The following is a 23,624-nucleotide window of genomic DNA, read 5'->3' on the forward strand; positions in this document are numbered from 1 at the left end:
GGAGAAGAGCAGCAGAGGGGAGCCAGCCCTGAGCAAAAGCACCCTCCCCCTTCACCTACGTCTCACCGATTAGAATCAATTACGTGGACCAAACTACCTTCAAGGGAAACTGGGAAATATGGTCTAGGTGTGTTCTCCATAGAGAGAGGAAATGGGAATAGAATATATTCTGTGCCACAGATGCTAAACGAGGGCTTTGATTGGGTCTTTGCATTAGGTCTGAACTGCCCGCCTACCAGGGTAAGAAAGAAGCATGTTAATAAGTAAAGGCATTCAGCTCCTTAGGGGAGTATAAGGCTTACCTGGAAATAAATCCCCCCCAAAAAGGATTTTCTTCCTAACTTGCAAACTTGCACGGGGACTGTGAAGTGGTGTAACAGACACTGCTTTGGACAAGAGTCTTAAAATCAATTTAATAGTAGCTTTTCATATATTCCACATGACATTAAGTAGTAATTTGAGAAAAGTTGACCCTCATTAGTGGGAGCCAAGATCCCCATTTTAACAAGGATGGACAGTGTTTTATGGTGACTCTGCTGGCATTGGCGAATCCCCTTGTCCCTTAATTGTTCTTCTCTAATCTCTTCTCTGAAGAGAAGGAAATGCTCTCATGCTTTTCGCTTGAAAGCTAAAACCAAGTGAATTTCTTGGCGCACGGTTTGGTCAGATTCATTCTAGCCACCACCCCGAAATCAACAGTGTCCAACACGCCCGTTTGCCAACCGTTTGCGTAAACATGATTGACTCCCACCACTGGTTAAAGAAGACCCGAGGACACAGTGGCCCAAAAGCTGCAGCTGCCGAAGCAGGTCAGGCAACAAAGCACTGTCCCATGAGGGAACTAACTCGCGCAGAGAGATGGGCTCAAACCTGAGCTCTGTCCCAAGAGAGTACTGTCATTTGGGCAAGGTCACTATTTCAAGCCGCCGGTTTCTCATCCTTTCAAATGGGACATCGATTTTTTGCAACATCCCCGTAGTCTTTGAAGAAGCCAAAGGTGTTCTGTGCCTATAAATGTCTTCGTGCAAGACTTGGTAAAGATAAGCTGTTATTATTGTGAGTTATTCCTTATCCTAGGAAACGTGGAGAACAGCATAGCGATGGACCCAACAAGGTTAATCTCCTCTGGGACCATTCACTCCCCAACTGGCCATGTATGTCCACATGGATCTATGTCTGCCCTATGTCTTTACATATAAGCAGCATTAGCTCCGAACCATGCCAAATTGCTCAGGGATTTAGAAGAGGAGAATCCAGTAAATAGGACAGTGAACTTTACCTAAAATATCAATTTGAAAGAAGGAATCCAAGCACCCACATTCTTGTGAATAGAGACTAAATTTGCAATTCGCGAATTGCATAGTTCCTGGAAGGAGATGGGGGAAGATTGTCCTTGTTACATAAACTAATCTTATCGTTGGTTATTATGAAAGCACTTCCCAGAATTATGCTGTATATGATTTTTTTTTTCTTTCTGTCAGGATTCTAGGTTGCTAGAAAAGATAACCTGCTAGTACAACAAAATCAGCTTTCTTCCTCTGGCATACAATTTTATCTGCTGGTGGCTATCTGCAGAACTCACATAATCATATTCTATTTTTTTTCCCCTATCAGAGCCTGTTGGATTAATCCTACTGTTCTTGCCATTGTTTGAAAACCGTAAATAAGATACAAATATGAAAAACAGACGTTTACCATATGCAACGCTCTGTTATTAAGCCATATGCTGTGTTCCTATGATCCATTACACATCCCAGTTACAGCTATGAATGTTTAATCATTGTTTCGTTTTACAATTTTAATTACATTAGTGTATTTATTGATGATTTATTTAACTGCTTTTTGAAGACTTTTTTTTTTTTTTTTACCATTTTTTGATGTTGCACGTCCCAGAAACACAGTGATGGAAAGATTTCAACCAAGGTGCTAAAAGTGTGGAATATCTAACTTCTGTATTAAAAAAAAAATCATTGTGTCTTTCTTCATTTTTCGATATTTTTAAACAAAGATCAAAAGCGGGAACTTATTCCTTGTACTTTGATACAATGTGTACGTAATTTTCCAAAACATCCAGATTTATTTTTAAAAGTTTTATCTGAGTTTTCATATTTCGGATCATTTCGGTTCCACGTGTGTCTGAAGAATTGAATATGAATCACCAAAAATTTCTTAAGTAATAAATGCTTTCATTTTATTTTGTGAAAGAAGACCTTAATGTAAAATAGTTATTTCAGCAGCATATGAGAAGGTCCTTAGCTAAGGAGGAATAATTAAAAAAAAAAATACCTTTTGGGGGCTGGGGATCTAGCTTAGTTGGTAGAGTGCTTGCCTTGCATTGCCTTGCATGCATAAGGCTCTTGGGCTCAATCCCTAGCATTGCAGGAAAAAAAAAAAACATTTTATTGGGATATTCTGATGCCCTCATATGAGGTCATATGTCATCAAACTATTTATAACGATCAGGGTAAGAGAAAGAAAGACCCTACAATCAAAGACACTTGCAATGAAAAAGTTTTACTGCTCAATAGTTGACTGTGTGACTTGGGAAATTTACCTCGTATCTTAGAGCTTCCGTCCCCTCCCCTATAAAACAGGGGAAAGTCCTATCTATCTGTCTCTGACAGACTGGCCAGTTGCTCCCCATATCCATAGGTCTCCCATCAATTCTGCTCCTGTAGGTGGGTAAGACCAAGGGATAGATATGTCCAGTGGGATCTCTTGGGAGAAAGCATTCCGGAGCAGATAGCAGCTGTCTGGATCCTTCTTCTCCAGATATAAAGGAGATAAATATGAGGTACATATTGAGATGGTAACATCACAAGGTTGAAACCACCTGAATTTCTGAAACACAGCATGATTAAAAAAAAAAAAAGCTTCTGGAAGTTTCACATGACCCCATGTTAAAATTTATTGTTTTACAGCAAAGGATGCAACCAAGAATGGGAAGAGAGAGCCTGCAGAATGGGAGAGAATCTTTGCCACCTGCACCTCGGATAGAGCATCGATCTCCAGAATATACCAAGAACTCAGAAAACTTAACACCAAAAAAACCCAAATAACCCAACCAATGAATAGGCCAAGGAATTGAACAGACACTTCTCAGAAGAAGAAATAGGAATGGTCAACAAATATTTCAAAGAATGTAAAACATCTCTGGCAATTAGAGAAATGGAAATGAAGACCACGCTGGGATTCCATCTCACTCCAGTCAGAATGGCAATTATCAAGAACACAAGTAACAATAAATGTTGGCGAGGATGTGAGGGAAAAGGTACACTCATACATTGCTGGTGGGATTGCAAATTGGTGCAAGCACTCTGGAAAGCAGTATGGAGAGTCTTTGGAAAACCACTTGACCCAGTTATCCCACTCCTAGGCATATACCTAAGACTTAAAAGCAGCGTACTTTAGGGACATAGCCACATCAATGTTTATAGCTGTTCAATTCACAATAGCTAAGCTCTGGAACCGACTTAGGTGCCCTTCAACAGATGAATGGATCCAAAAAACGTGATATATATATATATATATATATATATATATATATATATATATATATATATACACACACACACACACACAATGGAATATTACTCAGCTACAAAGAAGAATAAAATTATGGCATTTGCTGGTAAATGGATGGAACTGGAGACTATCAAGCTAAGTGAAATAAGCTAATCCCAAAAACCAAAGGCCAAATGTTCTCTCAGATATGCTAACACACAATGGGTGTAGGAAAGGAAGAATAGATGTTCATTGTGTTAAACAAAGTGGAATGAAGGGAAGGGAGGGGGAATGGGAATAAGAAAGACAGTAGAATGAATGGGACAGAACTTTCCTCTGTTCATATACAAATACACAACCAACGTAACTCCACATGGTGTACAACCCCAAGAATGGGATCTTAATTTGAATAAGTTATACTCCATGTATGTACAATATGTCAGAATGCACTCTACTGTCATGTGTATATAAAAAGAATTTTTAAAAGATTTCATTGTGCTTAAGCCACAGAGATTTGGGAATTTCCATGTTGATGCTCCATAGAAATAAAGTCTTATTAGATGGATTGAAGACTAACACAATGAGATTAAGTAGTTTCACATCTATGGATATGTAATATGAATGGAATAAATAACACCAGGTGGTAGTAATCGTCATTGTCATTGGAACTTTGGCCCCACGGTGACCCTTGGGAAAAATCAGGAGTGGATATTACCATCATATTTTGGAAGAGATGGAATCAAGGCTCATGCCTTCTAAGGATGGATCTGAAATGTCCTTCAAAAGCCAGATTGGTGCTGTTGGGGGATGGTAGAAACTTCTAAGAGGCGGGGACTAGTGAGAAGTCTTCAGGTCATTGGGGGCATGTGCTCAGAAGGAATTGGGGACCCTGGTGTGTTCCTCTTTCTCATCTCAACCATGAGGTGACTGACTTTGGTCTGCTACAAGAAACCTCCAAACCTCTGAGCCAGAATAAACCTTTCCTCTTTGTAAGTAGATCATCCCAAGTATTCATTAATACAGTATCCACCTGTCTCTTCAAGTATGTGACAGAGTCGAAGTTCAAAGCCATCCACTTTGTTTCCTGAACATTACATTTCCTCCTACTACGCTGATATCCATCCCATTTCCTGCCTCATTCTCTTGATGCATAAAAAAAAAAATTCAACTTCTGGCCTAATCTGCTTTAACGGCCTTCTAACAAGTAAATAACGCATCCTCCTGTTGAATATCTCCACAGACCCAAATATCGAGGCATTAAAATAATAAAATAAAAAACAGTCAGCATAGAAAACAGTCCAATTGCATTTCACAGAGGCATCTAATTAATAAACTAGTTAGTATTCTTGTGTAGTATCAGGTATTGCCTGAGCCATATCTCCCATCCAAAGACTTATTAAAAAATATTTTGCATTCCAGAAATCGTCCTGGGGAAAACCCAATCTGTTTACTTGGTTTTTTTTTTGTTGTTGTTGTTGTTTGTTTTTTTTTTTTTCCCCCTATTGGCAATTACCTGAAAGCTTAGGAAAATTTTTCTTGGAGTGCTTATCCCTCCAAAGCATGTCTAGGTCAGAATAATTACAATGTTTAATTGCAAATGAAGAGCCTTTTAGGCATCTGAATGGGTTTTGAAAAATAAGTTATCTGCTAGGTAGACGGAGTTCCAATGTGCTGGAACCACATCGTGTATTGTTTCGGGCTGTTATTTTTTTTTTTTGGTCCACTGAATAACAGCTGCCGCATATGGTAGTTGTTGAGTTTTCTGCTAAAAAGATCCACTTCCTGGCACAAATAGTAAATGTTTGCATGCGCTATTTTGATACTTCTCCTGTGAGTCTCTATTTCCACATTTAAATATGGATCCCATATGGTAAATCAAAATAACTTTTTGTATGGAAAGCATATGTCCAATGTGTAAACCAAAGAGACAGAGTCTACGGCACTGCCACGTTCCATATGCCACCTGGATGGGTTAAAGTTTCGTGAACAAACCATACAGCCAGGACCATTTAAGAAAAGGTTCATTTTCTCAGCGGGGACATGAGCAATTGGCAATCGTAAGACCGTACCTATATCTATCATCATGTGCAATAAATGCTATTGCTGAAACTTTAACATGAACACTGTAACACAAAGGTAATTAGGATAGTTATTAAAATACTTCACTACTGTTTTGTATATTTGGATTTGTGATAGAGTATGAAACCAAACTAGCTCTCCTGAATGTATGATTTTTATTTTTATTAAAAAATACAATAGTTAGGCTAGGGTTGTAGCTCAGTGGCAGAGCGCTTACCAAGCACGTGTGGGGCCCTGGGTTCCATCCTCAGCACCACATAAACATAAATAAACAAAATAAAGATATTATGTCCAACTATCACTTAAAAATATTTTAAAAAAAAATACACTAGTTAAGGTGCATGTTAAGGGTCTAACTTCCTGGACACCTTATCCACAGGCATGAGGATATGGATTTGCTATTCAGGGAACCCACTGTCTGCCGGATTGGTAGGATTTGTCAACAGATGATTATAATCAGGAAGAAAAGGAAATGTTCACAAGAGAATTGGATAGATACAGTTGGATGGGAACTGGCTGGTGGGGAATCAGGAAGCGGACACATCTCAGCATTGCCAATAAGTATGTGTGACTCTGGCTGGTAAATGTGTTCTGTCTCTGGGCTACTGTATTCTCTTGTGTAAAGTTAGTGGGTTAACACCCACTAACGGGACTGGATTGTGTGTGACCCCCAAATTTTGTATATTGAAGCTCCAAGCGCTCACTTTCCATGAGGTGGTATTTAAAAGGGGATTGATTGATTGATTGATTGATTTTTTTTTTTTTTTTTTTTTTTTGTACTAGGGATTGAACCCAGGGGACACTTTACCACTGAGCTACATCCCCAGCAATTTTTTTTTTAAATATTTTATTTGGAGACAGGATCTTGCTGAGTTGCGTCAGGCCTTGCTAAGTTTCTGAGGCTGGCTTTGAACTCACAATTCTCTTGACTCAGCCACCCAAGTCTCTGAGATCACAGGCATGCGTCATCACACCCAGGTTGGAAGGGGAGACTTTGGAAGCTAATCAGGCACAGCTGAGGTCGTGAGGTGTAGGCCACAGGATGAATTGGATTGGTGACTTCCTAAGAAGGGGAAGGCAGACCACTGTTCATTCATTCATTCTGCCTCCTTCTCTCTCTCTCTCTCTCCATCCCTCCCTTCCATCCATGGGAGGACACAGAGGAAAGTGGCCATGAAGAGACCCTCTCTGGGGAAATGAACTTGGAACCTCATCCACCTTAGACTTAGTAACCTTCAGAACTATGAGGAATAAGTTCCTCTTATGTAATCAAGTCTGGTGCGTTCTGTCATAGCAGCTTGAGCTAACTAATACAGCAGGGAGGCAGGGCAGGGTGGGATTCAAAGAACCTAAATGGTTTTGTTTAGGCACCATGCCTCTCCATTGGAATTGAAGACTTCCCTTTCATAACTCTTGAACAACCTAAGATCCTGCAAGTGATAAAAATTAAATTGTGATCTATTCTGGATTTTTTTTTATGGTCTATCTTTTTTTAAAATTTCTTTTCAAATACTTTAAAGTTGAAAACCATGTTTGGTTTATGTGATAACTGAGTACAATAGAACATTTAATTAAACAGAACCCATCATTCCCAAAGCATTAGGGGATTTGCTTGTAATTTAGTTATATAAATCCTACCGCTATCTCCCAGTAACTCTGAACTAAAAACACCTGAATAGTTCTCTCCAGTACTCAAAATAATAAAGGAATAGCTACCTAAGGTTAGATCTTCCCTGCTCACAAAAATTTCAGTCTAGAGTACATATTTTACATAGGTCGATGCATTTAAAATACGTACTCTTCACATATATGAAATATGCCTTATTTAAACAGCATATTCTAAGTGCAATAAAAATCTGCATGTAAATACCTAGACCTTCACATGTAGGCAAGAATTCAGTTTCTAGTGAATACCAGGAATGTTAAATATGTAAAAATTCATCACCAAACTTCTACTACATCCTCATTGTTAGCATCAACCTGCAAAATCGTCTTAATTGAATCTTTAAGGAAGTCCTTCCATATGCAAATCTCTGAGCATCTGCACTGGTAGTTGTTCCCCTGTTTGAACCACAGATCATCTTCAGGAATTCCTGATTGTAGCCATTTGGAGTTCATTCAGCTTTTCATTATTACATGAAAAGTTAATTTTATGACTTAATATGCAAATATTTGCTTATTGGGGGTGAGCATGCATTTACTCTCTTGCATATATTCCTAGACGGCTACTTGGGGGGGGGTCTCATCAAAAGGTAGCAACAGTGAGATTTATGGACAACGTTGGTGACCACATGTGTAAAAGTGTTTTCCAGGAACAGAAGGGCTCATGGGTGGCCATATCAATTGCTCACTAGAAATAACTGTGGCAAAACATCATGGCCGAGGAAGAACATGGGGAAGGGAAGTGGCTCCCATCATGATCAGCAAGCAGAGAGACTCCACTGGCCAGATACCAAATATATATCCCAAAGCCACGCCCCCAGTGCCCACCTCCCCCAGCCCCACTCTACCCACCTTCAGTTACCACCCAGTTAATCCCAGGAGGGGATTAATTCACTGATTGGGCTCAGGCGCTCATAACCCAATCCTTTCTCCTCTGCATGTCCTTACATGGTCTCACACATGAACTTCTGGGGACAAGGTCACATCCAAACCATAATGACTGTACCAAATCAAAATGTATATTTATTTGTCACTCACTTTGGAAATGTTTAAAAGTCACTCACGTTGGAACAGGTGCTCCGTTACGTATAGGTTTCATTCTCTGTCCTCCTCCTTTGTCCTCTGCCATGGATAGGTCATCAGGGAAACTGGTCCTTCCCCTCTGCCCCCCCTCCCCCCGCACCTGTGAATTGTAGAATCAAGGAGGGAAGGGAGAAGAATAGAAGTGGGAGAGAGATGGTGCTATTCAACGTTTTGCTCTTGGGGGGCCAGGGAGTTATAAATGAAGGGCAAAAGAAATGAAGGGAAGGAATAGGATAATAAAGAGGAGGGGTATTCATTTTGTGGGGGGAGAGGTGGGGGAATGGGTAGAGATGTTCTGGAAGCTCCAGCACCATGTCGTCTGGTTCCTTTTAAGGTTCGTTTTGTGTCGTCCTCACATCCACTATCAACTGTCATGGTGCTGGGTGGAGTGCCATGGAGCCTTCAGATGGCATTATGATGGCGTTAGAGGTTGTCCAACAACCGTCTCCCAACCAGGTGGTTCTGTGCATCCAACTTGAAGAGCATCGTTTGGCCTTAGGCTTCCCGTCCTCAAAGGTAAGGTGGAGGAGAAGTTCAACTGGGTCACTTGGGCAGTGGAAGTTGAGGGAGGGGTAACCATCTAAGTTCTTGGGGGAGGAGAGAGAAGTGAACGTTGCTGTCCTCTTAGCCTCTGCTGATTCTGATCCCTGTGGTCTCACCTTTGAGGTGTCTGTTCTTGCTTAGTCTGGAGGAGCCAGCCCCTATCCTTCCAGCCACCCATCAGCGTGACCCAGACCCTCTGCTTGTCTGGCTTAAATTCAAGACTTCATTCTTTCTATCCAGTGGACTTCTCACTGTTTCTAAGCTCTTCCATGTGTGGGTCAAGGACTCAGCTGCTTTTTCTACACCTGATAGGTCTTCAGGTCAAGAAACCCTCTTACAGTCATGGCTGTTCTACGACTGGGGTGTCGTGATGCTTAAGTGTCCTTCTGGATGCAGGGGTCTACAGAGGTCAGATGGTTTCCATGATCTACACAGGTCCTGCATCAGGATGCCCCTTCCCCAAACTGTTCAAGAAAGGGTTAGCAGAGGGTCCCCTTGTTAGGCACCGAGGAGCACGCTCAGTGATCTTGAAAGCTCCTTCCATCAGTACCACTTTGGGGACAAGCCTTTAACCTGATAACCTTGAGTTTGGGACCCCCAAAAGACCACCAGAGATCAAGATAGATGTAAGCAGCAAAGAGACGTTCATTGAGAGCTAGCTCGGTCCTCCGTGAGCACACAGCAACTGGTGATGCTGAGAGGTCCTCAAGCCCAGGGTTTGCAGCAGTTTTATACACTCTTTGGGGAAGGCAGGGACTTCACATACTTCATAGCATCTCTTAGCAAATCATCACACACCACGGGAAAATCATAAAATATCTCTAAAACATGATTAGCACATTCACTGGTGGGAACAAGTTGGGTAGGGGTAATTGGTTAGTATGAGAGGGGGATTCATTTGAACTGATTGGTTTAAGCTACGTGGGGTGTACGTGCTGAACTACATGGTTTCCCAACATGTTACCAACCACCATAAACTACTAGGAGGGTCAACTGGCATCCCAAGTATTTTCCCTGTCTCATGCTGATTGGTGGTTGCTAGGGGGTTGCTAGGGGTCCTCACCTAGCCTGACTGAGTCAGGGACACCTGGCGCAGCAGATCTCTCTTGTTATTTACAGACAAACAACTCAGCAGGGTGGCTATCTGCCTAGGAGTGCTCTGTGGGTCTTTCCAAGGACAAGGGTCACGCCCCCTTCCTTGGACAGGCTTTGCTCTAAGGTAGAGGCTGGTTTCTCAAAAATAGAGTCACATCAGTTTCTCAAACCCATGGGCCTTTGGTGTGTGTGTGGGGGGCGGGGGTATTTAATCCAAACTGTAACTGAAAGCTTGGTCCTTGTCCCCAGTGCCCATTAGTGCCAACTTAATAATGAGGACATGGTTTTTGAGAAAAAGCAAAAAGAAGGTTTATTGCTTTTCCAGCCAAGGAGAAACAAGGACTGTTGGGTGCAGAGCAGGCTGAACTGTGTTGTCTGCAGGGCAGGCTGAACAGATGTTGGCTGCAAGATAGCCCACGCACTCAAACCCCCCCTCTATCTGGTCCTTTATCACCTGTTTGCCTCAAGTCTGAACATTCAACCCCCTCAAGGCTGAACACTTAACCCCCCCTTGGGCCAACAAGGCAGCTTGCAGACCCAGAGGCCCCATTAGATTTGGGCTATAAAAACTCCCTCCTGCCAGGCCCCCCTCTCTCTTGCTCTTGCTCTCTCCCTCTTCATCTCTCCTCTTCTCTTTTCTCTCTCTCTCTCTCTCTCTCTCTCTCTCTCTCTCTCTCTCTCTCTCTCCCCTTCTTTCCTTTCTCTTTGTTGCACTGCTGCAATAAAGATCTTTTGGTGTTGTGGTCACCCACCGGGGCCCTACAGGGAGATTTTAAAGGAACTCATTCTAGGTGTGCTCTGGTAGGAGCTTGCAGGGCACCCTGATGCACTCCTAGGATTCACTTGTTAATTTGAGAAACTTACACTTTGCAGATCCTCAGCAGGCATCTCCTTCCTGCAGTGGGTGTTTTCAAGGGCAATTAACTAGGGAAGGAGAGGATCACATTGTTCATCTTCTTAGGGAGGAGGAGACAGGAGAAGAGAGAGAGAGAGAAAAAAAATTAAAAATAAATAAATAAATAAGCCTTAGAGCTACGAAGGCTATATTCGGCAGGTGAAGGGAACACTGTTACTAAACCAGAGCAGAACCTTTTTGCACTTGATTCAAATCCCAGTGTTTGGAAGTCAACCGGCCTCTAAAATCTCCAAGCAAAATTCCAATGAAATATTAAGACCAGGTATCTACTTTGAAATGCTATTTACATTGTATATGAAGAAGTGGGGATTCTCTCCTACTGAGTTATCTATATTGTCTTTGAAAAATGTATATAAGAAAAAAAAAATTAAACAGTGCTTGATTAAGTGCTTTCTCCTCCCTAAGCAATGAACACGTACTTAGGATTAGAACATACATTTTGTTTAATGAGATGAATTGTACGGATTTTAGTTTTCATTTGTCAGAAGAAAGCCTCAATCGTATTTAAATGTTTATCCCTAAATATCACTGAAATGTTGGTCTGCCTTTTAATTTGTATTTATTTACTAATTTTTATTTATTTGGGTTGTACTGGGCTGGAACCCAGTTTTCGACTCTACCTGTTTGCAGGTACCCAGAGCCTCAACTTGATCTTGTTCTCAGAGGCATGTGGCTGACTTCCCAACTGCCAGTCTGGGGGACCTCTGATGACGTGAACCTCGGGAGTAGATAAGGAGGCAATACCCTCCACAAACAGCCTAGCCAGACTCTTGGATTCTACTGGATTTCACTATGAGGCAGGCATCCCATATGACGTTTAGCTGGGCTGCTTCTCTGCAAATCCTGACAGCTTCATTATTGTATGCTTATTGAGAACCTCGGATCTCAAAGCAAATAGAATTCTCACTCTGTCTCTCATGTCAGCAACATTTTTTTGTTTGTTGGACCCTAGTTTCTTGTCTTTCCGTTTTTTTTGTGTGTTTTTTTTTTTTTTGTACTAGGAATTGAAACCAGGAATGCTTAACCACTGAGCTACACCCCCAGCCCTTTGTTTTTTTATATTTTATTTAGAGACAGGGCCTTGCCAAGTTGCTTAGGGCCTCATTAAGTTGCTGGGACTGTCTTTGAACTCACAATCCTCCTGCCTCAGCCTCCCCAGCCACTTGGATAACAGGTGTGCACCATCACGCCCGGCCGGACCCTAGTTTCTAATCAGTGACATGTAAATAGAAGAAAAGGATTATTTTCAATTTCAGTATAACGAGAAATTGTCAATGATAATAAATTCATACTTAGATCCAAAGATTTATGTTCAAATCCCAGCCCTCATACTGAACTGACAGCCTTGGGGTAAGAATGCTCTGAATTGTTCCATAAAATGAAAATCGTTTCTATTCCTAGAGAATGGTGAGCACAAAATTAGATAAAAGCATACACATACTCACACACACAAATATATTCTACAATGTCCATTCAAAATGTCTTAATATCATATCAGTAGATCCGTCCACCCACATGGATTAACTGGGTGGTAACTATAGGCAGGCAGGGTGTGACATTGGAGTTTAGATTTTGTCCCTGGGGACCAGAGTTCTCTCTGTTTTCCTGGTGCCATGTCCTGAGTTGCTCACCTTGGGCTCAGAGCAATGGACTTGGCCATTTATGGACTAAGACTTTGAAAACTGTGAGCCAAAATAATTTTTTCCTCTTCTAATTGCTTCCGTCTGGTCTTTTGGTCACAGTGACCAAAAATGCTGACTCAAACCCCAGATGATACGGGGCAGTCACTCAAGTGGTCTCTTGATGCAGTTGAGACAAGATAAACACCAAATATCTGAGGCTGTTATAGGCACAACAAGGTACATCATGTCATAGTAAACTTAAAGTAGGAGTACAGTGTATATGCTCAAAAACGTGACATGGAAAATATATAAAATCACATCACTCAGTGGTAGGAGTTTTTCATCTCTGTTATGTTATCACAGGGCCATTTTTTTATGTTTTGTGGTCCATGTTGTTATGTGACACGTGACTGTACCTGTGCATTATCAGGCACCTGGTATGACATACTTTCAACATTGTCACTGAAAATCTTTCAACACTTTGGTTTCATTACCTCCACCAAAAAAAAAAAAAAGTGAATAGTGCTATCTTTTCTCATATCTAATAATGGGGTTGACATAGTATATGAAGTTGTAAACTAGTCAGTATTCAATGAAAAACATATATTAGGATAGCTCTGTCCCACCAGCATTATAGGGATGTGTGTGTATCTTTCCACTGGTGGATAAATGTCAGCAGGGAGTGCCTGACGTAAGTAAATAGATTTGTATATTATCCATTCATAATTTGATGGGCATTTAGGTTATTTCCATTTTTTAATTTTCATCTGTTCTTTTTAGATATACATGACAGTAGAGCGTATTTGGATATATTATACATACGTGGAGTATCACTTATTCTAACTAGGGTCCCATTCTTGGGATGTGGAGTTTCACTGGTCATGTATTCATATATGAACATAGGACAGTGATGTCCAATTCATTCTACTGTCTTTCTTCTTCCAATTCCCTCTCTCTTTGCTTCATTCCCATTTGTCTAATCCAACGAACTTCTATTCCCCTCCGCCATATTGTGTCTCAGCATCCCCACATCAGAGAGGATGTTCAGCCTTTGGTTTGGGGGATTGGCTTATTTCACTTAGCACGATGGCCTCCAGTTCCATCCATTTACTGGTAAACATCCATCCTTTTCCCCATTCTCTTGATCCCTGCAGTCTTTCAGTTCTCTACGTGCCTTCCCCTAAGGAAACAGGACAGTGGGAGTCAGTGCTTCAAGCCACCCAAACTGTCACCAGCCACACTGCTTGCTCTAGGACCAGTCACATTTGTGCAGCAAATGGCTAGATGGGCAAAGTGGTTAAGTGTTCCTTGCTAGCCTTATCTTAGTCAACACAAGGAACTGAAAACTGACTCCTGGAAAAACAAGGTGATGAATGAAACCAGGGGGCTGGGGTTGTGGCTCAGTGGGGGAGCATTTGACTAGGTTCCATCCTCAGCACCACATAAAAATAAATAAATGTATACATCTACAACTAAAAAAAAAATGTTGTAAAAAAGAGGTTTTTTGTTTGTTTGTTTTGTTTTTATTTTTTAAAGAATGAAACTAGGGCTGGGGATGTGGCTCAAGCGGTAGCGTGTTCGCCTGGTATGTGTGTGGCCTGGGTTCGATCCTCAGCACCACATTCAAACAAAGATGTTGTGTCCGCCGATAACTAAAAAATAAATATTAAAATATTCTCTCTCTCTCTCTCTCTCTCTCTCTTTAAAAAAAAAAAATTAAGAATGAAACTAGATCCTTGAGAGTACCAGGAAGTGGGTTTCCATCCTGTAGTGATCATAAGTACAGAGTTATAGGCATTGCTCAGGCATTAATTCTTATAGTATTTTTTTTAAAGAAATAGTTGACCTGTCATTCCTATTGACTGGACCTCTTACTCATAGATGCTAAATGATCGTGAACCCAGTTGAGAAAGAAATAGATAAAAACAATTTTGTGACTATGGATTTTTTAATGAATTGCCACTATAAGGCAAGTTCATGAGGCAGGAACCACTCAGATTTAGTCAACTTCTATTCTCTTTACAAATATGGTAACACCCTCAGGAATCCCTATGAATTTCCTAGGTTCCAAACACCATACAGGATATAATTTATTCTCAACAAAGCATGTGCAGTAGTAGAGTCCTTATCTGATTTTGCAGATGAACGATGACTTAGAGAGGGTTCCTGGCTTGCCCAGTGCTGTAGAAATATAAGGTTGTCAGATCAATAGAAGACACCCAGCATGGTGGTTTAGGTCTTGGATATGTCCTCCAAAGGACTACCTGTTAAGGTTTGGATATGAGGTGTCATCCGAAAGCTCATGTGTGAGACAAGGCAAAGAAGGTTTGCAGGGGAGGTGAGATGAGGTCACAACCTTAACCTAATCAGTTAATTAATCCCTGCTGGGAATAACTGAGTGGTAATTGGAGTCAGGTCGGTTATGGTTGAAGGAGGTGGGCATTGGGGGCGTGGCTTTGGGGTATATATTTTGTATCTGGAGAGTGGAGTCTCTCTCTGCTTTCTGATCACCATGTGAGCTACTTCCCTCCACCACCTTCTTCCGCCATGATGTTCAGCCTTGAGTCCTAAGGAATGGAGCTGGCCTTCTGTGGACTAAGACCTCTGAAACTGTGAATAAATTATTCTTCTCGAATAATTTATGAATAAATTATTCTTCTCGAATAATAAACTCGAATAAATTATTCTTCTCTAAAATTGTTCTGCTCAGATCTTCTAGTCACAGCAGTCAAAAAGCTCACTAAAACAGGCTTGGTCCACAGCATGGCCTATTGGAGGTGGTAGAACCTCTAAGAAGGGAGCCCCAGAAAGAGGTTTGCGGTCACCCGAGTCATGTGCTGGAAAGGTATTGAAGAATGCAGGCCACATTGCTGCTTGTTTCTCTCTCTCCCTTTTCTCTAGGACAACTTTGAGCTCCTGAATGATGAGCCAATTTACATGAGTAAGATGTATGCATATGCTCATATATATAGTCGCGTGTTTATATTTTGCGCCGCATTTGGGACAGAGTGTGATGTTTCTCATTTTGATTTTATTTTCATCACATTGTAATGTAAAGTTGTGTCACCTACCCTCCTCCATTCCTGCTTTGACAGTACATTTTATCTTCCTCCATCCTAGTGGGAAAATCGCATCAGGATCTTTGAAGTTATTTCTGTGCCATTTGGAGCAGATTTTCATAGGGCTTGCTTTTTCTTCACAGTGTATTTGTAGGAAAATTAGTTTTTATATTGGTCATGTGAAGGCGAAGCTGTGCCACATTCTAAAGTTTCCTTAGTGTAGGAGAAGGGAGCTTATACCTAGTGGCATGATTTTTACAGAACAGGAGTCACAGAGAAACCAGTGTTTCTCCCAGCAATGAAAAAATAAAATCGCCAGTGGACTGTGGACTCTAGTTGTTCTGAAGAATTTAGCATGTCCTCTTTGCTTTGCCTGAGTAGAAAGCACATGAGCTGAGTTTCTTAATATTTCTTAGTATTCTCTGCTGGTTATTCTTCCCTAAAATCAAACATTCTTCATTAAACTTTAAATTGTTGGCTCCTTCTTAAGAGCCTCTAGCCATTCCATCTCCAGGACCTTGTTTTATTATTATTATTATTTTTAATTTTCCTTTTCTTTCTTTTTTCCCCTCTAAGTGAACCTATTTCAAAAGTCTTTCTTTATGTATTCAAGATTTTAGATTCTCAGGAGATACCTCCAAATATTTCATATTCTATTATTTTCCCTAGACGGTGTCCCTTCTGAATGATTTCCTCTTCATATTTAAACATTCCCATGGTAAATGTTAAACTCCGTGGGGGGATAAGAAAGGGAACGTGCATCTCTATGTGGCGATTAGAACAATCTTTTATCCGAATGAAACAGAAAAGAAAAAAAAAAGTGTTGTTTTGATCATTACAATTGTATCAGCTGTTAACATGATAGTCACAGATTTTTCAAACTGGAAAGGAGATAATAAGTATCGAGTCCAATCCATCTACGAAACTAGAAGACAGATATTATTGTGTCCAATCCATTTACTTTAAAGTTAACTAAACTTTTCCCTAAAGAGGGGAAATGATTTTCTCAGTACCTGAACCTAAGGTTTCCCTGTTCAGTAGCTTACCTCATTGAGAAGAAGTGTGTAGTATTTCTATTCATCATTTATGTTAGTTATCCATAAAAAAATAACTCCCAGGTTTGTTCTCTTTTGTTATCTGAGCTACAGATCCAAAGAGGAACCAGGTGTAACTTTTGTGGGTCTCACCACTGAGCTACCCTCTAACTGGGGAGTGGCTTACCTAGCCCAAGAAGGCAGGTGCATTTGTGTGAATAATAGGCACTCATTGGTGTATGTGTCGCCAAGAAAATGTTCATGCTTTCAAACTCTGGTGCCTGGAAAGCACAGGTGGGATTAGTGGATTATCTGTTTAAATATTTATGAAGCTATTTAGACATATTTTATTTATTGCAAAAAAAAATGTTTATAGTATAATTATTTCAAGAATGAAGCTTCCACATGCTATTAGAAGCTTCCACTGAAATCTAATTCTCCTCAGTCATGTCCTACTAATGCAGGGTCACGTCAGAGTTGAAGAGATGGAGGAAGGTTCTCTAGTGGATATTTGTTGCTACAAACCTATTGATTGAGCAATCAACCAAGTTAACTCAAATTTTAGAAACACCTTCAATGTGAAAAGTCACTGGAAATGCGTACTGAGTGTTCCATGTAGACTTATAATAATAAACGCATTTACCACTTAACAGACTCCAGGCGCTGGTACAAATTAACTCATCTCACACACAAAACGACCCCTCAGGTAGGTCCTGTTATCATCTGCACTATGGACACAAAGTAACTTTCACCAAATTCTGTGACTTAATTTGAAGGCACAGATAATTTCCACACATGCAACCAACACCTTTTGATAAATGTCAAAAAACAGAATCAGGAATCATTCAAGAGAAATTAATAAGTGTTGGAAGAATAAATTATACAGTTGTGTGATTAAAATACTAAAAAAAAAAATAAGTCAGACTTTGGTACAGAATGACCTCTGCACCATATTTCACCCTTAATATATATTATATCTCTCATATTTTGAAAATTCAATTAAAGTTTAATATTAAATAGTAAGCAGATTTCATATAAAATTTCAGGTATCTGGTTTCTCTTGCACAGCAAAACAAAAACTCAGAAGATGTAGAATGTCTTGCTTCCAATTCTTACATGGTGACAGCCAGCAGGATCCAAGTATGAAGTCCTTTTTTCAGAGAAGAGGACGCTCTTCAATTTACCATAATCCTGATGTTCTTGGGCATCCCCGAGAGCCAGCATGGTGTCCTCAGGTATTCAGTGACCAGACTGAAAAGATCAGCATGTGCTCACTGTCCACTGTCACCTCATCACTTTTTGCATCAACGTTATTTATTGGTGCTACATGGGAATGAATCCACCCAGGCCACCATCAGCTTCAGACACGTGAGATGCACATAACATTGTTCTCCTTGTCCGGAGACAGATGGTCTCGTTTAATGGAACACAATGGGATAAATAAACTTTACCTCCAAGTTTATTCTCATTTCTTTCATTTTCTCTCAAATTTCCAGGGTATGTTTGATTTGAGGTCCCCAACCCTAGCTTTTTTTCCAGATTGTGTGGGACAGCATACACTCATACATTGCTGGTGGGACTGCAAACTGGTGCAACCACTATGGAAAGCATAGTATGGAGATTCCTCAGAAAACTTGAAATAGAACCACCATTTGACCCAGCTATCCCACTCCTCGATCTACACACCAAGGACTTAAAATCAGCACACTATAGTGATGCAGGCACATCAATGTAAGGGAAATAATAAGAGACACAGAGACAAGATGCAGAGGCAGGAAAGATGGCAGCTCCTCCAAGCGACCATGTTTATTTATATAATAGGTTACATTAGGTCATCAGTGCTGTAACTACATCCTTGTTTATTGTCTCAGTAAGGTTGCCTATCCTGCAGTTACATTCCACAGTTACAATATGCAATGTTAGGAGCTTTGTGCAGCTCTCAAGAAAGTCCATTACCTGAAGTTACCATTACACAGGCAGCTCCAGGAGCACCAGTGCTTGGTGAAACATTGTAATTATCTAGCAAGCAAGTTCCTTGATTCCCAGGAGCTATGTGCCTGAGATCACCGCAAGGCTGCTAAGACTCTAGCACAGAGCCTCCTCATGCATGGCATTACCATAGCTTCTAGACATTGCACATGTATCAGTTATCTCACTATAGTTCCTGGGAGAAACTGCAGAGTATCCTAAGGGTGAGAAACAGCATGCCTGTTACCCCCTGGGAGTTGGCTCACCAGGGGAATGCTTCCCTGTATATTTCCATGGTCAGAATCCCTCCATGTCAATGTTTATTGCAGCTCAATTCACAACAGCGAAACTGTGGAACCAACCTAGATATGCCCTTCAACAGATGAATGGATAAAGAGAATATTATTTATATATATATATATATATATATATATATATATATATATAATGGAATATTACTCAGTTTTAAAGAAAAGTGAAATTATGACATTTGCCAGTAAATGGATGGTGTTGGAGAATATCACGCTAAGCGAAATAAGCCAATCCCAATAAACCAAAGGCTAAATGTTTTCTCTACTATTTGGATGCTAATTCACAACAAGGGGAGGGGGGAATGGGGAAGAATAGAGTTACTTTAGATTAGGTAGAGGGGAGTGAAGGGTGGGGAGGGGATATGGGAATAGGAAAGAAAATAGAATGAAACAGACATTATTACCTTATGTACATTGATGACTGCATGACCAATGTACAGTCAGACAAATGAGAAATCACACCCCATTTATGTATGATATTTCAAATTGCATAAATGCATTCTACTGTCATGTATAACTAATTAAAACAAACAAAAATCAATTTAAAAATATTTAAAAATAATAGTTTCTACTATTTTACTACTTCATAAGTACTTTAGTATTTGAAATACTATTTAGTATTTAGCATTTCCTAAGTCATTTCTAGTGACTCTCTTAGGTGATTTTCTTTTTCTCTTTTACTTTCTTTCTTTCTTTTTCTTGCCTTTTCTAGACCTTCAAAAGTAAAACATTATTCTGAGCAATTAAAATAAAGGCAATCAGACCCTAGACCCAAGAACCTGACATATTGATGCTCTCTAACTGCCTATAATTCCAAGACCACAAGCAGAACAACCCTTTCTTCCTATGGACTCCTGAACAGAAAAGTCTAGAAATTTTTAATTTCAGTCTTCTGGATCTCAGGAAGTTCCTTCCATATGTCACAGTCACACACACACCTGTGACAGTACATGTCTTTTCTTCAGTCTCTTTTGGAAATTTCCTGCATGCATTGGCCCACAGAATTTCTCCTTCTGTGCCTCTGACCCAGCTGAATGATCAAGCAGAACAGGACACCGGAGCAGCCCCTTTACTGGGAGCATTTGTGACCTCACTGATAACATTTCAGGTGTTACTTTTTTTTTTTTTTTGCATTTTTATCCCCACCCCCTCTGCATGTATGTTTAGCACCATAAAAGACAGAAAATATGCCTTTAAAAGATGCGGACGGTGGGCGAAAACTTGTAGGAGTGGAAAAGACACACCAGCAAAGTGTGACATGGAATATTTTGAAAGCGCGAATTGCACGTCACCACCAGTGTGCCTCCCAAGAAACCATGGAAATACACCTTCGGAGGTGAAAATACGATCTTTGGGGCAAGTGATAATAGTTGCTACAAAGTGCAGAGAAAATAACCCTTGAAAATTTATTATTCCTTTTATTTCTCACAACAAACATTAGAAAATGGAAAAAATCAGACCTTGTCGCAAGAAAAGTGAAGACGATATCAACCTTTGGAGTTTTTGTTGAAATTCAATCTCAGAGTGATGCTGGGAAAGAACATCCTCCTGCCCTGCCCATTTCTTCTTTGGGCGCCATGATTGAGTGAGCTTGGCGTAAAAAGGAAGTTGGTGGGGTTTTCTGTCTATGTGGAAAAATGAGAGCAATTGTTCTCACACATGGCTGGATTTTAAAATTACCCTGAGGCTTAATAAACTGTAAATTCTGGGTCCCGACTATGGCTGTCCCCAAATTCTTGATCTGGGTGATACCTGAATTAGGAGTCACAATGTTTTGCAGCTTCCAAGGAACTCAGATTTCACCCAAGTTTACGAACCACTGAGAAGTGGATATTATTTTTATTATTAAAAAAATGGAGGGGAATAGTATTTTAAAGAAACGAATGAAAGGTAAGATCAGAATCGGCATCATAATTTTGTTCTCTGGAGAACACAAGAACACTAAAAACATTTGTACTTTGTATTAATCAAAGCTTCTCTGTAGAACAACAAATGAAGAGCAAATGTTCAAAAGACTCAACAATTGTCCGATGGGTATAGTTACATGAAACAAGGGTAAAATGGGTAGCCACAGGAAGGAAATATTATTTATCAGGTTTATTAATGTGCATAAAATATTTAATTGTGTATCTTTTTTTTTTGGGGGGGGGGCGGAACCAGGGATTGAACTCAGGGGTACTCGACCACTGAGCCACATCCCCAGCTCTATTTTGTATTTTATTAGAGACAGGGTCTTAACAGAGTTGCTTAGTGCCTCACTGAGTTGCTGAACACCTCACTAAATTGCTGAGGCTGGCTTTGAACCCAGGATCCTTCTGCCTCAGCCTCCAGAGCCACTGGATTTATAGGCATGCACCACTGTGCCTGGCTCTAATTGTGTATCTTGAAGTTTTGTGATGCTCTACGGTTTACTACATGCTTTTGTGAGCAGTGTTTGATTGTTTCAACAACCCTACTTGGGAGAATGGGAAGGTATTTTCATTGTGCAGGTGCAGATATCCAGGCTGGGAAAGTCAAGTGGGGTGAGACAGGTGATATATGCTTGAGGTCAGGCACCCAAATCCAGTCCAATGTCCCTGGGACTAAGTCTGGATTTCCCAAACCAACTATTTCTTCTCTTTGAGGGCTGCTAGCCCTTCAAATAATACTGGATCCAGGACTTGTGGGTATGTCCTGCCTTCTCCTAACAACTCTCTTGAAAGCTTTTTGTGACTAACATGGAGATTTTTGTGACTGAATATATACAAAAATAAGAGTTTGCCCTCCATGAAAACAGGATAGTACTACTTCTCTGATCTTTTGTGCCTGGAGGAAAGATAACTTTCCTAAAGAGAAAAAATACAGTGAAAGCCATCATAGGACCTCTTTTGTTCCAGCCTGTCTATGTGGTACATTAAGTACGTTAATGGCATTTAATAGTTGACTTAATCCTCTAAATAAGCTTATCTCCACTTAACACAGAAAGAAAGTGAGATTTGAGGAACTCCCAGGTCCATGCTCTTTCTGTATTTCTGGAAGCACAGAAAAACATAAGGAAGGAGAAAAACTTACTGGGGAGTAGATTTGAGTTCTTGTCTTGACTCTGTTGCCATCTTGAATCATCCTTGAAAACAGACTCTTTGCTTCTCAGAAGGTCAACTCTTTAGGATCCCATCTAACTCCCAAACCATATATGTTTATGAAATATGTTCAGGTTAAGGACTCTAAAGGGAGGCTTAGGGATCGGGGGGTGTCTTCCCACTCTGTTTCAGAAGGCTCTCTCCAAATGCCCCGCGTGAAATCTGGATGGATTCATTTTCATGGATACAACAGGAAGGTGAATGGGACACCGTTCACAGAGGAGCCAAGCTGTTTCTGGGGATGAAGATGTCCGGGGTACTGAGCCTTTCACTTTAAACACAGGTGTATGCCATTCGGTGACCACATTAACCACAAGATAGGGGATCCGTTTACATAAAGCATGCAAAATGGAACCAGTAGGCACCCCCGTTAGGCATTTTGGTTCTCCCTGTAATTTCCATATGAATTCATCAAGTATATAGTATTCCCATGTACCAAGAGGCCTGTTACTCCACAGGTTATAGGCGTGGGTCCATGGATCAAACTCCACCTGAACTCTACAAAATTATCTCATTTAATTCTTAACAAAGTTCTCTTGGAGTGGGTAACTACATTATTCAGTATTCTTCTTGCCCAACCAAACTCTGGATGAACTAAGCAGAAATTTGGAGATTCCTTGGAAATCTGAGAATGGAACCACCATTGGACCCAGCTATCCCACTCCTTGGTCTATACCCAAAGGACTTAAAAACAGCACACTACAGGGACACAGTCACATCCATGTTTATGGCAGCACAATTCACAACAGCTAAACTGTGAAGCCAACCTAGATGCCCTTCAGTGGATGAATGGATGAAAAAAAAAATGTGGCATATCTACACAATGGAATTTTACTCAGCAATAAAAGAGAATAAAATCATGGCATTTGCAGTTAAATGGATGCAGTTGGAGAAGATAATGCTAAGTGAAGTCAGCCAATCCCCCCAAAAAACAAATGCCGAATGTTGTCTGTGATATAAGGAGGCTGACTCCTAGTGGGGTAGGGAGAGGGACTATCCAGTAGCTCCGGTGGCAAGAAGTTTAAGAATTTTCTAGAAGCAATAAGCTCTTGGTGCACCATTAATGCTTCTTGCCATCGGTTCCTTGCAGGTTGCTAATAACTAGCATCCTTACTCACAATAGAAAGTGTCTGATTGTCCGAGTCAAAGTTATACACGTGGGAAGAGAGAAGAACAATCTATTCTCTGCAGAGGAAGGATCTATCTGGTCCCTGCAGGTACACAAGATTCTCCATCAAAAAACTTCTGCATTGTAGTATTCCTCCAAAGTGAGCTGGGGATTTGCATGCAGGGCAGCTGAAGTCTGATAAATGATCTCACTAAAACTCTCTCTCTCTCTTTCACAGATAAAGAAACAGAGAATCAGAGAGAGGAGTCATAAATTCCTTTAACTCCCCACTCAGAGTTAGCAAGTGAGCCACTGGATTATATTGTGAGAGTAATTAATGATGTGTATAAATTCCTGGGGTATAGGATTGATCTCTCTTTGGTATCCTGCTCGCATTTTCTCTTGGTTTTAATCATTGTAATTCACAATGTGAGGATTCAGCTGGATTCGCACAATACCACTGAAGTTATCCTTAATTTTATGTTTCCATGTAACTGTCTTTTATAAGGTTCTTCCTCCAA

This window comes from Marmota flaviventris, chromosome 20 (assembly GCF_047511675.1).
Source record: "Marmota flaviventris isolate mMarFla1 chromosome 20, mMarFla1.hap1, whole genome shotgun sequence".
In the NCBI taxonomy this organism is placed as follows: domain Eukaryota; kingdom Metazoa; phylum Chordata; class Mammalia; order Rodentia; family Sciuridae; genus Marmota; species Marmota flaviventris.